General features: G+C 41.8%; 1 protein-coding gene across 1 annotated transcript in view; it reads right to left on the reverse strand.

The window, feature by feature from the left end:
* Positions 1-12,461, reverse strand: part of LOC111875523 (fatty acyl-CoA reductase 1) — a 234,824-nt gene that overhangs the window by 46,624 nt on the left and 175,739 nt on the right. The gene's annotated exons all lie outside the window — the stretch shown is intronic.

The following is a 12,461-nucleotide window of genomic DNA, read 5'->3' on the forward strand; positions in this document are numbered from 1 at the left end:
ACATGTCACGGTAAGCCTAAAGTGATACAAAATTTAAAAAATCAATTATTTCTGGTGACGAGACATGGTGTTTGAATATGAGCCTCTCACAAAGCGGCAGAGTGCAGCGTAGTTGAGCCCAAAGAAGCCGAAATCAAAGAAAGTGCACGTGCAAAAGAGTCGAGTAAAGACACTGCTAACCGTTTTCTTCGATTCCAAAGGAATCATTTACAAGGAATTTCTGCCAGAAGGTCAAACAGTGAATTCTGATTATTATCTCGGAGTCCTCAGTCGTTTGTGGGCGAGAATTTTTCGAATTCGACCTGAATATCGAGAGCAAGGTTCCTGGTCGCTCCTCCACGACAATGCCCCACCCCACAAATCAAAGATCGAGCGCGATTTTTTGGCAAAAAAAGGGATCATTCTCCGTAATCACCAGATTTGGCTTCAGCAGATTTCTGGTTGTCCCCAAAAGTTAAATTGGCGATGAAAGGAGATGCCTCGTCACCATCCAGGACACCCAAAGTAAATCTACCGCAGTTTTAAATGCGATTCCACAAAAGGAATACAGTGATTGTTTTCAAAAACTTTTCATTCGATTCCAGCATTATATTGATTCAGAAGGAGACTAGTTTGAATAAGGAGAGTGAAATTTTGAAAATAATTTACGTCTTGTATTTTTAACGAACACATTCCTAACAGAACCTGAAAACACTGTGTATTCTCAAGCCGGCCCCTTGTCGCGTGGCCAGTACTTACTGTTGTTAATATGCTACAGTAAATCAAGTTAATCTTCATGTTTTCTTCAAAAAGTCCAAGTTTCCATGCCACATTTCAAATAATGTGTTGCGTAACATTAACAGAAGTCACACTTCTCGCCAGTTCCAATGAAAACCCATGTGACTTTTCTTGTAGTGGCGCTATCACATGTTATGAGTTCCTTAAAATTACTAGCAGTCTAAAAGGCAGTAGTACTTAAAGTTGATAATGGCCTTAAACTCTGTTTAAGCACGATGAATCCGTTTTTTTAGGGGGGGGCGATGTAGCGCTTGTGAATTTGCAGATAGGTATAAAGGTTTCGGAGAAATAAACTGTCTCCACCTTCAGAAAGGAAGAGTACCCTACCGTGGGGATGGAAGCAATAAGATTCTCCAAAATGTTGTTATTGTGCCATGTAAACTCGTTGCTAGGCAATGATCGCGAAATAAGAAACTTTACAAACAAGCATGTTTCCACCGTAACAGTTTGCTGCAACACAGGAACAGTGTTTTCTGTGCGGTCCGTGCCGCTGTATTATAAGCAGGACAGTTAATTGAGAATCGATACTGGTAAGGACCAGCAGCACATACAAAAGACAAAAAGAGAGTCGATATTGGGTTCGACACCAAGACTTAATGACTGACCGTCAATGGCAATGTCACTTTGACTTTGACTTCTGAGAGTCGACAATTGGACCAATGAGTAAGTTTTGAGATAGTCAGTAAGAATGTGAGCATAAAAGCAGAGGACATTGTTGTGATCCGTCACCAGGCAACGACTGGTGAAGGCCTAGTTTGTTCTATAATGATTTGTGAAATGCAGTAACGGGTTCTGTAAGTGTGCAGTAAACCTGATTACCAATCCAACCCCCGTCTATAGTCACTCCGAACTTGTAGTAGTATATTTACCTAGCTACAAAACCACACAGCGCCACATCCCAGAACCCTAATCTTGGCATTCAACCACTTAAGCAGATTTGGAAGTATGTCTCCACTCTACAGGGAGATAAACATAACAATATTGTGACGCGTTACCTTACGTCCATCACCGCGACAACCGCTACAATAGGAACGGACACTTCCACGACAACGAATACGTGAAAACTGTGGTGTTTCCGCAGCGACAAATCGTAGGAACGAATTATCGTTGAGTAAAAACGAATGAGACGAAACACGTTACCGCTGTAATCTATAGGGAGCATTTCCGAAGTAACGGATTGCCGAACACGTGAAATTGAACCTTGGCGAGGGGTGTCCTCTATTGAGTCAGCATAACCCCTATATAAGCAGAGATCACGACACGCATTAAAGAACTGAGAATCCAGCACTGAGACAGAAGCCAAGTGATAGTACAACTAATAATAATTGTAAAGAGTGCAAGAGCGAGAATCCCATAAAGATTCGCTAAATCCGAGACCCACGTGAAGTTATTTGTCGCGTGATATACACTACACGTAACAATATTATCATTCAACTAGGAGTAAGGTCTATGACAAACTTTCATGGAACTCAAGCATGTTGCCGATAATTTTTCTCATAATTTTCAGTATCTTTTAACACATGATACCCTAATATAACTAATATTTTATATTCTGTTACTTGAACATGCTTATCTAAGGCTCCTCTCTCTTGCTCCCTCTCCGAAATCAGAAAAGCCACCAAGCGCTTTAACTTATCCAAGTGTCTTGGTCTTCAGGAATTTTATCTTCTGTGATGTGACGCTGTGTAGTTCGTTGAAAGTCAACCGACGTTTAGAGAGAATATTTCGCCTCCATCTTCAGGATAGAAGAACAAGCTTAGCATGAAATGAGATTGAAGAAGGTACCAAGCAGAGCCGAAATTATTCGGAGGAGTGACAGGATAAACCTCGGTATTATGTGCTTGTACCGTTTTGCCCTCTCGGAAGGAATACTGGTACCTACTGGACACGATGCTGTGTTAAACCCAGAGCCAGTGTGGACGCTGTGAACAAGAGAACAATCTCTGCCCTTGCTGAGAATTTAACGCTGATTTCTAGGTCGTCCAGCCCTAGCCAAGTCACCGTTCGAACAAAGATTTTTAAACATCCATCTGATCGTATTGGAACCGGGCAAGATAGGAGGAAAATATGAATTTGTTAAACTAATATGTGTCATATTGTTGGCATGTAAGTATTATTTCTTAACAGTTTCTTGGCGTATTTTAATACATCAATTATTAGTGTTATCGTTACGTAATTCTTGCCATTAGTTACTTTTTTCAGCAGAAGTAGTAGTAGTAGTAGTAGTAGTAGTAGTAGTAGTAGCATTAGAAATAGCAGTAGCAGTAGCAGTAGTAATAGCATTAGAAGTAACAGTAGCAGTAGCAGTAACATTAGCATTAGCATTAGCATTAGCAGTAGCAGTAGCAGTAGCAGTAGCACTAGCAGTAACATTAGCATTAGCAGTAGCAGTAGCAGCAGCAGCAGCAGCAGAAGCAACAACAAAATTGTCCCACTTCCCTTTTGATGGAAGTACTCGTAGATTTTCTTGTCAGGAGTTCAGTGACTTCCCATATGCAATGGAGCGCTACGTGGTACGATGCAGGCTTGCTACTCGAATGATTTATCGGAGATTAGAGTGCGTCTACAGTCTTTCTAGCCTGAATATCTATTGAACTCTGCTGTCACGTCTCCTGCCCTTAACCCGATGGAACAGATAAAAATCATTATGTAAGAAAGAAGATGGGAGTAATTGAGATATTCTTATGCCCAGGGTCACTTATCAAGCGATTCGACACGCCTTTGTTAGTGTTCCTACTGAGCGTGACAAGTTATATAAAAGATTTAAAACGACTCAAATAAAAAATATAGAATCTGTATGAATGTAATATATTATTATTATTATCATCATCATCATCATCATCATCATCATCATCATCACCACCACCACCACCACCACCACCAGCAATTATGAACTGCGAACTGAAATATTTTCGTAGGAATATATCGCTCCTGTCTTCTGAGCTTCACCTGCGGAACGCTTCATTTTTTTTCTTGCTTGGGCTACAATTCGACCCTGAAGACGCAGACCCGTTCCTGCGTAACGTCAGTTAACTTTCACCAGCCAACAAGGCGCATGTTCCTGGTGATAGAATTTTTCCACTACCGCTGTCAGAATCTCAAATCAAGGCTAAAATTCTAATAGGCAATTTGTTTAGTTTCATGATTATAAAGTTATGTGACTCTGTTACATGGGTTTAAATCAAAACTGAGATTGTGATAATGAACTGGGTTCTTGGAGATAACTATGAGGAAACTCATTCTCTCTGGCTTGCAAATAGTATAACATATTCATTAGACGGAACAAGAGGAAGCTACAATACAAAATATTTCTCATAATTTTCAACATCTTGGGTCCACTCCTCTTCGTGCTATACACCTCAGATATACCGACCACCGAATTAACAAAAATAGGTACGCTCGCAGACGACACAGCAATTTTCGCTACGTCAGAAGACCCGGTAATTGCTTCGTCTAATTTACAAGAACATCTGAATCTAATGGAGAAATGGCTACACCGACGGAAAATCAAAGTGAATGAAAGCAAATCGGCGCATGTGACTTTTACTCTCAGGAAAGGCAACTGCCCCTCAGTACATCAAAATCATGTTAACATTCAACAACAGGATGTAGTAAAATACTTAGGACTATACCTGGACTCAACATGAAACTGGAAACACCATATAGCGAAAAAGAGAAAACAAATCGAAATTAAGTTCAAGGAAATAAATTGGCTAATAGGTCGGAAATCTCACCTCACAATAGATAATAAACTGCTGATCTACAAAACAATAATTAAACCCATATGGACATACGGCATTGAGCTCTGGGGATGCGCCAGCAAGTCCAACATAGCAATCATCCAGCGAAGTCAATCCAAAATACTTAGAGCCATAGTTGACGCACCTTGGTACGTGTCAAACCAAACTCTTCACACCGACCTCAAGATCCCATATGTAAGAACCGTAATCACAGACAGAATCCAAAAACATTATCAGAAACTGGAATCTCACCCCAACAACGCAATAGAAGCTCTCCTTCAACCTACACAATAAAGAAGACTAAGACGAACTTGGCCAAACGATCTCCAGGAAAACTGAGGCGTAATCGATGGATTACAGCTCTTCAAGCCAACTTAGTACAATAGAATAATTATTGTACATGACAGCAAATTAGCTCATAGAATGCAAATTCAGATTGCTAATAAATGATAAAAAAAAATATAAAAAAAATTTCAACACTACTCAGAGGTAGCGGTAGCGGAATTCAATCGAGATTCCGCTGCGTCTAGTTACTCTTAGGTGTCGAGGCCTGTTTCTCCAGGACCCATATGGGCCATAGAAAATTGACAAGAAAATAAAGGTAACTTACGAATTTTATGGACCGCTTTACGGCTTTGTTTAATGGTGAGCATTGGAGTTCATGTGGGGGAATTTGTTTATGATTTGTCAGCAGTGGAAGGCAGTTATCAGCTCCAGTGGCCGCTTTGTTCTCAGTTACCGACTAGTGAGAAGCGTATTATGTCATGGTGCGGTATAGTTTAAAGTTTGGTCGCCTCCTACGGCTCGCAGGGTCACGGTGGAGGTATTCGATCCCGCCTCTACACAGGGAAGCAGGATTCGTTTTTGCAGTTGGTTTCTACAGTATGTCGTCGAAGGTTAGACCATCCTCAATTGACATACTTTTCTGAAGAAGCATGGTTTCACTTACACTGATACACAAATATAAAAAAAACAATCCCTGCTGGTGCCACAGAATCCACATCTAACCTAGGAACTTTTATGCACAGTTTAATTCCGTCAATAATGGAACCACTCCTATGTAACTTCTATGCATGGCTTCTCCTTGTGCAGCACTATGTATATTTGATTTACATGGTTTAGGATTATTTCTGCCTGCGTGCTGTATAAATTGGTAATATAGTCATGCACTTAAGGAATTTTGAAAACCAGAATCTCAAGTCACTTCAGGACTCGTGGTTTACCGCCAATTGGTTCGTCTTGGCGCCAGGTCCTTTGAGGCTGACGAACAGAGTTCATAGTTCTTATGTAAGGTCCTCTGAGACAAGACAATTGAGTTGTCTTGTATGAATATGTTTCGCCTTTGTCAAGTATGCGCATCACACATGTAACATGTTATTGAAATTTCTGATTTGTGCTCTATATACAAGTTCTCTCAATCCAGGCGTTGCGAAGCAGATCATGCGTTTCTTAATTATCTTTGATATAACGGCAGCTCAGTCACGCGAAAGATCGTAGGCTTGTCCGCCGCCTATGCCTGGTTTTGCTTTGTCACGTGCTGCGAACATGTTCCTTCTCATGATTTTGCATGGCTTCTGCTTATCGCCTGCACAATTTTGTTATATAATCGTATACACACGGAAAGTTGAAACCCCTTTGCAAATCGCGGACCTGTGTGCACTTTTGAGAACTGCCAGCGATGCAGAGAACCTTTTCTTGCATGTGCAGCAATTCTAAGAAGTAGGTGTCTGCCGCTAATTCCCAGGCGGCGCCAGCGTGTCATTACTGATCTGATCAGTGCTCTACAGAGGGTCAGTTTAATGTTGGTTATCAGCCTTACGAGCCTGCCACCCTTTCATTCATTCATCAGTAATCTGTCAGATGACAGGTCCACAGCCTCTTCCAAAACAGTTTCTCCACTTAATGCGATCTTCTGTTTTTGGAAAGAGACTATCCAGGAATAGTGATAATGTGGTAGTTTTTCCATTTGCTTTCCACATCGCAGCCGTTCAAACCACTCTGGTCACGCCTGTTGCTATACGAACTTGAACCATCTCGAGCATCATTTTCTCTGTGCTTCAAGTCGCCGCTGATGACGCTGCTTCCGGCATCAGTTTTCGGTGTCTCTCTTCGTCTGATGCCTACCCTTTGACCTGTCCAGCAAGGGAGGCCCTGCCAGTAGCTACGCTACCGCTGGTATAGCTCTCAGGGTCCTTGGAATACTCAAACACCCTCACCACGATAAGGTGGAGACACCAACGAGGGGGCCACCCTTTACCCCGCAGAAAAATTCCTGGTACTCATTTCTGTTAGAGGCTGAGTCGACCCCAGGGACATAGTGCGGCTAGGAGGATTAGGTCAATAGAAAAATCCGATGACATCTTGAATCGAACCTGAGACCTTCCGACTTGTAGCATAGCGAATGAATTAACTACGCTACCGTGTGCCCTGTATGAGAAGTACTGCAGTAACTCCTCACTACTTGAGTTAGGAGGTTCCCAAGATTATCATGGCTGGTGTGGGCGTAGCACGGGGAAAGCCTGCCGTGGAATGTTATATTCAAGTTTATTGATATGTATACTAAAAGTCATGTGAAACGTGTGTTTTTTTCCATTGAATACAATGGAGGTATTGTCATTGATGTTTAGCATGCGTAACATGGACTGACCCGAATGAAACCTCATACGAAGCAAGTCATGGTTACACAAGAATTTCTTCTCAAAACAAAACCAAAGAGAATCGAAAGTATAAATTTCAAATGCAGCGACGTTCAAAGTCTCAAAACGAAGGCCTACGACCGAAAGTCACAAAAACGACATTTTATATAGCGTTATGGAATTTCACAAGATGTAAACCTATGTAAAACAACTTAGTCTGACCTCAGTTTTCTTCCTATTTTTTTGGAATTCAAATTTAAATTATGGCCTAATAGCAGCACACAGAGACGAGTGGTTGCGTGTGTAGAACCCCTGCTTCGTTGTCGGTCGGTCAAGAATTAGAACCTGTGCAAGAAGAAAAGTAGTCCCCTCCTACCTTCATAGAGTCTACATTGAACCAATCACACCCCATCACGTGACATTATATACCCATTGATGAGCGTCTTGTAATACGGTAACATGACGGGATCTCTGCAACATACAGTCTAATCAAGAAATAAACGAGATAAACTTTCATAGGAATTTGCATTTGATATTATTCACAGTTTATTTAACGTCTCCTAGCTCTGACTATATAGTGAAGAAAGGTTGGACGATTACTGAAGAACTCGTTGAAAAATATGTGAAAAGAATCTGTGGTAATCTGAGTTCAGGTACTGTCTCACCATTTCTCTGCATGGACTGAGAAGAACCACGAAAATTTCAGTCAGAAAAGCCGGTCTCCATGTCAGAACGAAGGTTATAAAACAAATCTACGACAAAATATGACGCCCAAGGCACAACTAATATCAGCATAATACGATCAGTAGTCACAATTCATGCAAATTATTCTCAGTAATCTTGCCTATTCATGGAGTTAACCTTGAGATAAAATGCTGGCTAAAAATTTATAGGCCTATCAATTTTGTAAGAGGGGGCACGCGGTAGCGTAGTTGATTGCGGCACTGTGCTACAAGCCGGAAGTTCGCGGGTTGGAATCCCGAGAAGGTGCATTTTCTTGAGGTCTACTCAGCCTCTAACAAAATGAGTACCACGAATCTTCCTGGGGGATAAAGGACGGCCATTGTGTAAGGCTGACACCCTTAGCGCTATCTGTGAACCGATTGTCCAGGGAAAATGTGGGAGCCTCGACGATAATGATAGCCTTATCCTGGCAAGGTCAATATCCCTCAATAATTTCCAGGCAGTTGTAGTGGTCTTTTTATTATCAGAAACAGTAATATGTCCCTTCCACTGCTTTGGAGATTATTGCTTTCTCAAAATAGAATGAAAAGTTGGTGGTCCAATAAAAACAATCGACTGAAATAAACTTTCCTTTCGTTTCGGATTGTGTGATATACAGAAGGAATTCGACTAATAGTTATCCTGATTGGGGTTCCTTATAGTTCCTTCTCAGTCCTTCCAGGCAGAGGCCGAAATAGTACTAACTGGATCAGGTCATTACCATTTCCTTCCAAATTCATTGCAATTCATTATTTACTCCTCAGCCCACCATTTGACACTACAGAGTCTGAGACACTCTCAGAGCCATAAAATGAACCTCAAACCTACACATACTTCGTAAAATTGACAAAGAAACAAACATCTGCTCTTATCCTGATATCTGTGAAATGGTCCTAACTTTTATCCATTTGTATTACTCTGACACTTCTGTAGCAGTCTCTAGCTCGTAGTCAGTATGCCAGTAAATTTCCTTCGCGATATTTTGCTTTCTTGTCACTAAAAATTAATACTTCATTGTTTGCCTGAGTCACTTAAACCATGAGATAAGAAATATGAGTTCTGTTCGCAACGTTATCTAAGCTTGTTATAGGCAACTAATGTAGGAGCGGGGGAGAGGTCGCGCATGCGAGCTAGCGTCACGTGATTCATTGCCTTGTAAACCATTACGTAACTGGTCATCTAGTGTTTGTCCTTGTCTCTACAGAGCGAGATATGATGTGTTCTGCTACTGATAATCCAGCCAGCTGCGAAATTCGCGGTTATCCGCTTTCTTCGTGCTAAAAACATGAGTGCTGCCAAAATGTATTTAGTGAAAGAACTGCAAGACAATGGTGTAGAATTAGTTACTATAGGATTCTGACGATGGTGTATAACACACTGATATATTGGGTTTTTGGACTTTATCCATCGTCCTGGTTTTTAAGATAACTAATAAAAACACGNGGTGTAGAATGTTCAAAGATGGGCGAATAAATGAACAAATATTCACATTGAACACTAAAGTGGTCGACCATCAGTGGTAAATTAAAATTTGTTGAACAAAAAAATTTGTGAAAGACTGCATTTCACACTTTCATAATTTCATATGTATTTCTTCAATTTTCATGCACTCTTGACTAAGAGATTGCCACAGTTAAGCTAAGCTCAGATGGGTTCAGAAAATGCTCACGCGTGGGCACAGAACGCAGAGAATGACTTCAGCTTCCACTTTTTAGACTGATACCACAAAGATGGCGATGAATTTCTCAGTCACATCATACGAGTAACGGGCGATGAAACCTGAGATTCATTTATGAATGCTGAAACCAAAGAACAGTCAAAGCAGTGTATACACTCACATTCACCAAAGAAGTCGAAAAGGTTTTAAATAAACGTTGGCTGCCAGAAAGCTAATGGCAACTACTTTCTGGGACAGGAAAGGAGTGTTGATGGTGGAATTCATGCAACAAGGAAATGCAGTAACGTCAGAAGTTTATTACATGTGAAACACCAAAAATATTGCGTAGGGCCATTTAGAACAAAACATATAGGATGTATTGCTCCTCCACGACAATGGGCGTCAGCATACGAGTACAGCTGTTCGCACTCGAGCACTGCCGGATCATTTCAACTGGGAGTTGTTTGACTAACCTCCTTACAGCCCTGATCTCGCTCTGAGTGACTACCACCTGTTTAACTACCAGAAGAACTGGTTAGGATTACAGCATTTCAGCAGTAATGAGGAGTTGATGGAATGTGTAACTACGTGGCTGATCTCACTGGCGGCAGACGTCTTTGAAACGGACGTAAACACTTTCTCTCCAATACAAGGTACTCAATTCCGGTGGTGACTACCTTGCGAAGTAGCTTATGAATGCACAAATTTTCGTATATAATATTTTTGCGTTGTCTGTTTTAAACAGCTCACTAGAAGTTTCTTTCCGAATATCCCTCGTACTTATTTCCCCCAGAATGGCTTTAGATATGAACATTTTCACGTCAGTAAATATTGCTTCAGCACTGAATACCACAAAAGTAAAATGGTAAAAGGCAAAATTATCCCGAAGCTTAACTAATTAAGCACAATGCCATGAAGGCGTATGGAGAGCGGATGTACAGATCCAGTGGTCAGCTTCACGCCCTGGCCGTTTTACCCCCGAGGAATGAACCCCCAGTACCCATTGTATAGAAGGTTGGGTTAATCCTAGAGCCGGTATGGACGACATGGAGAAGAGAAAATTCTTTCCCCATCGGGACTCAAACTTCGAATCCTCCGTACGCCAGCCCGTAGCCAGTCGCTATGCCGAGTGAGCTATCCCGGCTCCCCTGAATACCACAAGAGTAAAAATAATAATAAAAAAACAAAATCTTCACATATATCCTGAAATATTTATTGACAAAATTTTACTCGATTAAGGTAATCCCATCCAGGAACTACTTAAAATCAGGCATTCTCTGGTTACATAATTACTTTTGGTCTTGGAAATTGTACTGAATGACGTAAACTGTGATAAAATTCAAAATAACAGTGATACCGATCTCTTCCAACTCGCTTTTGTAGTCTCGACTTGGTAAGAATGATGTTCTCTTTACTGCATCTGTTTCTATCTTCGGATGGCCTATCAATAAGGTGTAAATATTTACGCCGGAGGGCCATTGAGTATTATCCCTACAGAACTAACTAACGGAGGTATGCGTATATCTACAGGAATCTAGCTGAATCGGGTAGGTATGTAGCTATCGGAGGCTAGCTGGGTCAGGTAGGTATGTAGCTACGGGAGACTAGCTGGGTCGGATAGGTATGTGTCCAGGAGAAACTAGCTGGGTCGGGTAGGTATGCATCTACGGAAACTAGCTGGGTCGGGCAGGTATGTAGCTACGGGAAATTAGCTGGATCGGGTAGGTATGTAGCTACTGGAAAACTACCTAAGACGTGTAGGTAGGTATGTGTCTACGGGAAACTAGATGGATCGGGTAGGTATGTATCTATGGGAAACTAGCTGGTTCGGGCAGGTATGTAGCTGCGGGAAATTAGCTGTCTCTGGTAGGTACGTAGCTACGGGAAACCAGCTGGGTCGGGTAGGTATGTGTCTACGGGAAAGTAGCTGGGTCGGGTAGGTATTTGTCTGCAGGAAATTAGCTGGGTCGGGTAGGTATGTAGCTACGGGAAACCAGCTGGGTCGGGTACTATGGATACTATGTACTATGGGAAACCAGCAGGGTTGGGTAGGTATGTACTACGGGAAACTAGCTGGTTCGTGTAGGTTTGTAGCTACGGGAGACTAGCTGGTTAGGGTAGATTTGTAGCTACGGGGAATTAGCTGAGTCGGGTAGGTATGTAACCACGGGAAACTAGCTGGTTCGGGTAGGTTTGTAGCTACGGGGAACTAGTTGAGTCGGGTAGGTTTGTAGCTACGGGAGACTAGCTGGTTCGGGTAGGTTTGTAGCTACGGGGAACTAGCTGAGTCGGGTAGGTTTGTAGCTACGGGAGACTAGCTGGTTCGGGTAGGTTTGTAGCTACGGGGAACTAGCTGAGTCGGGTAGGTATGTAACTACGGGAAACTAACTGTGTCATTTAGAAGTAGACTCAGGGTAACGATGTCGGAATTCACCTTCATGTTAATTCTCTTACAATCGCTCACTGTGATTTATTTTATGTAATTACATTTAATTACAATTTCTTGTTTGAATGTACAATCTGCTTCACTGAATCTATTTAGTGAACTAGAGTTTGGAGGGATGATATGGATTGGATTGATCTGGCTAGTGATAGGGACCAGTGGAGGGCTCTTGTGAACACGGCAATGAACCTTCGGGTTCCATAAAATGCTGAGAAATTCTTGAGTAGCTGCAGAATTGACTTCTCCTAAAGAAGGGCTCAGCTCCGTAAGTAAGTAAGAAGAAAGCAGGCTTCTTGGATTTGGCACCGTGTATATGTTGTGTTAACCGACGTTTCTGAGGAACGTATCGCCTCCATCTTCAGGGTAGAAGGAAAAATATAAGAAATCCGCAAGCGAAGAGACCGCGAGAACCGGTAAAAGCAGACTGTGTTGGAAATATACACAGCTATGAGTGAGCAGAGAAGGAAGGGGGGAAGGGAAAGTAT

This window comes from Cryptotermes secundus, unplaced genomic scaffold, assembly GCF_002891405.2.
Source record: "Cryptotermes secundus unplaced genomic scaffold, Csec_1.0 scaffold468, whole genome shotgun sequence".
In the NCBI taxonomy this organism is placed as follows: domain Eukaryota; kingdom Metazoa; phylum Arthropoda; class Insecta; order Blattodea; family Kalotermitidae; genus Cryptotermes; species Cryptotermes secundus.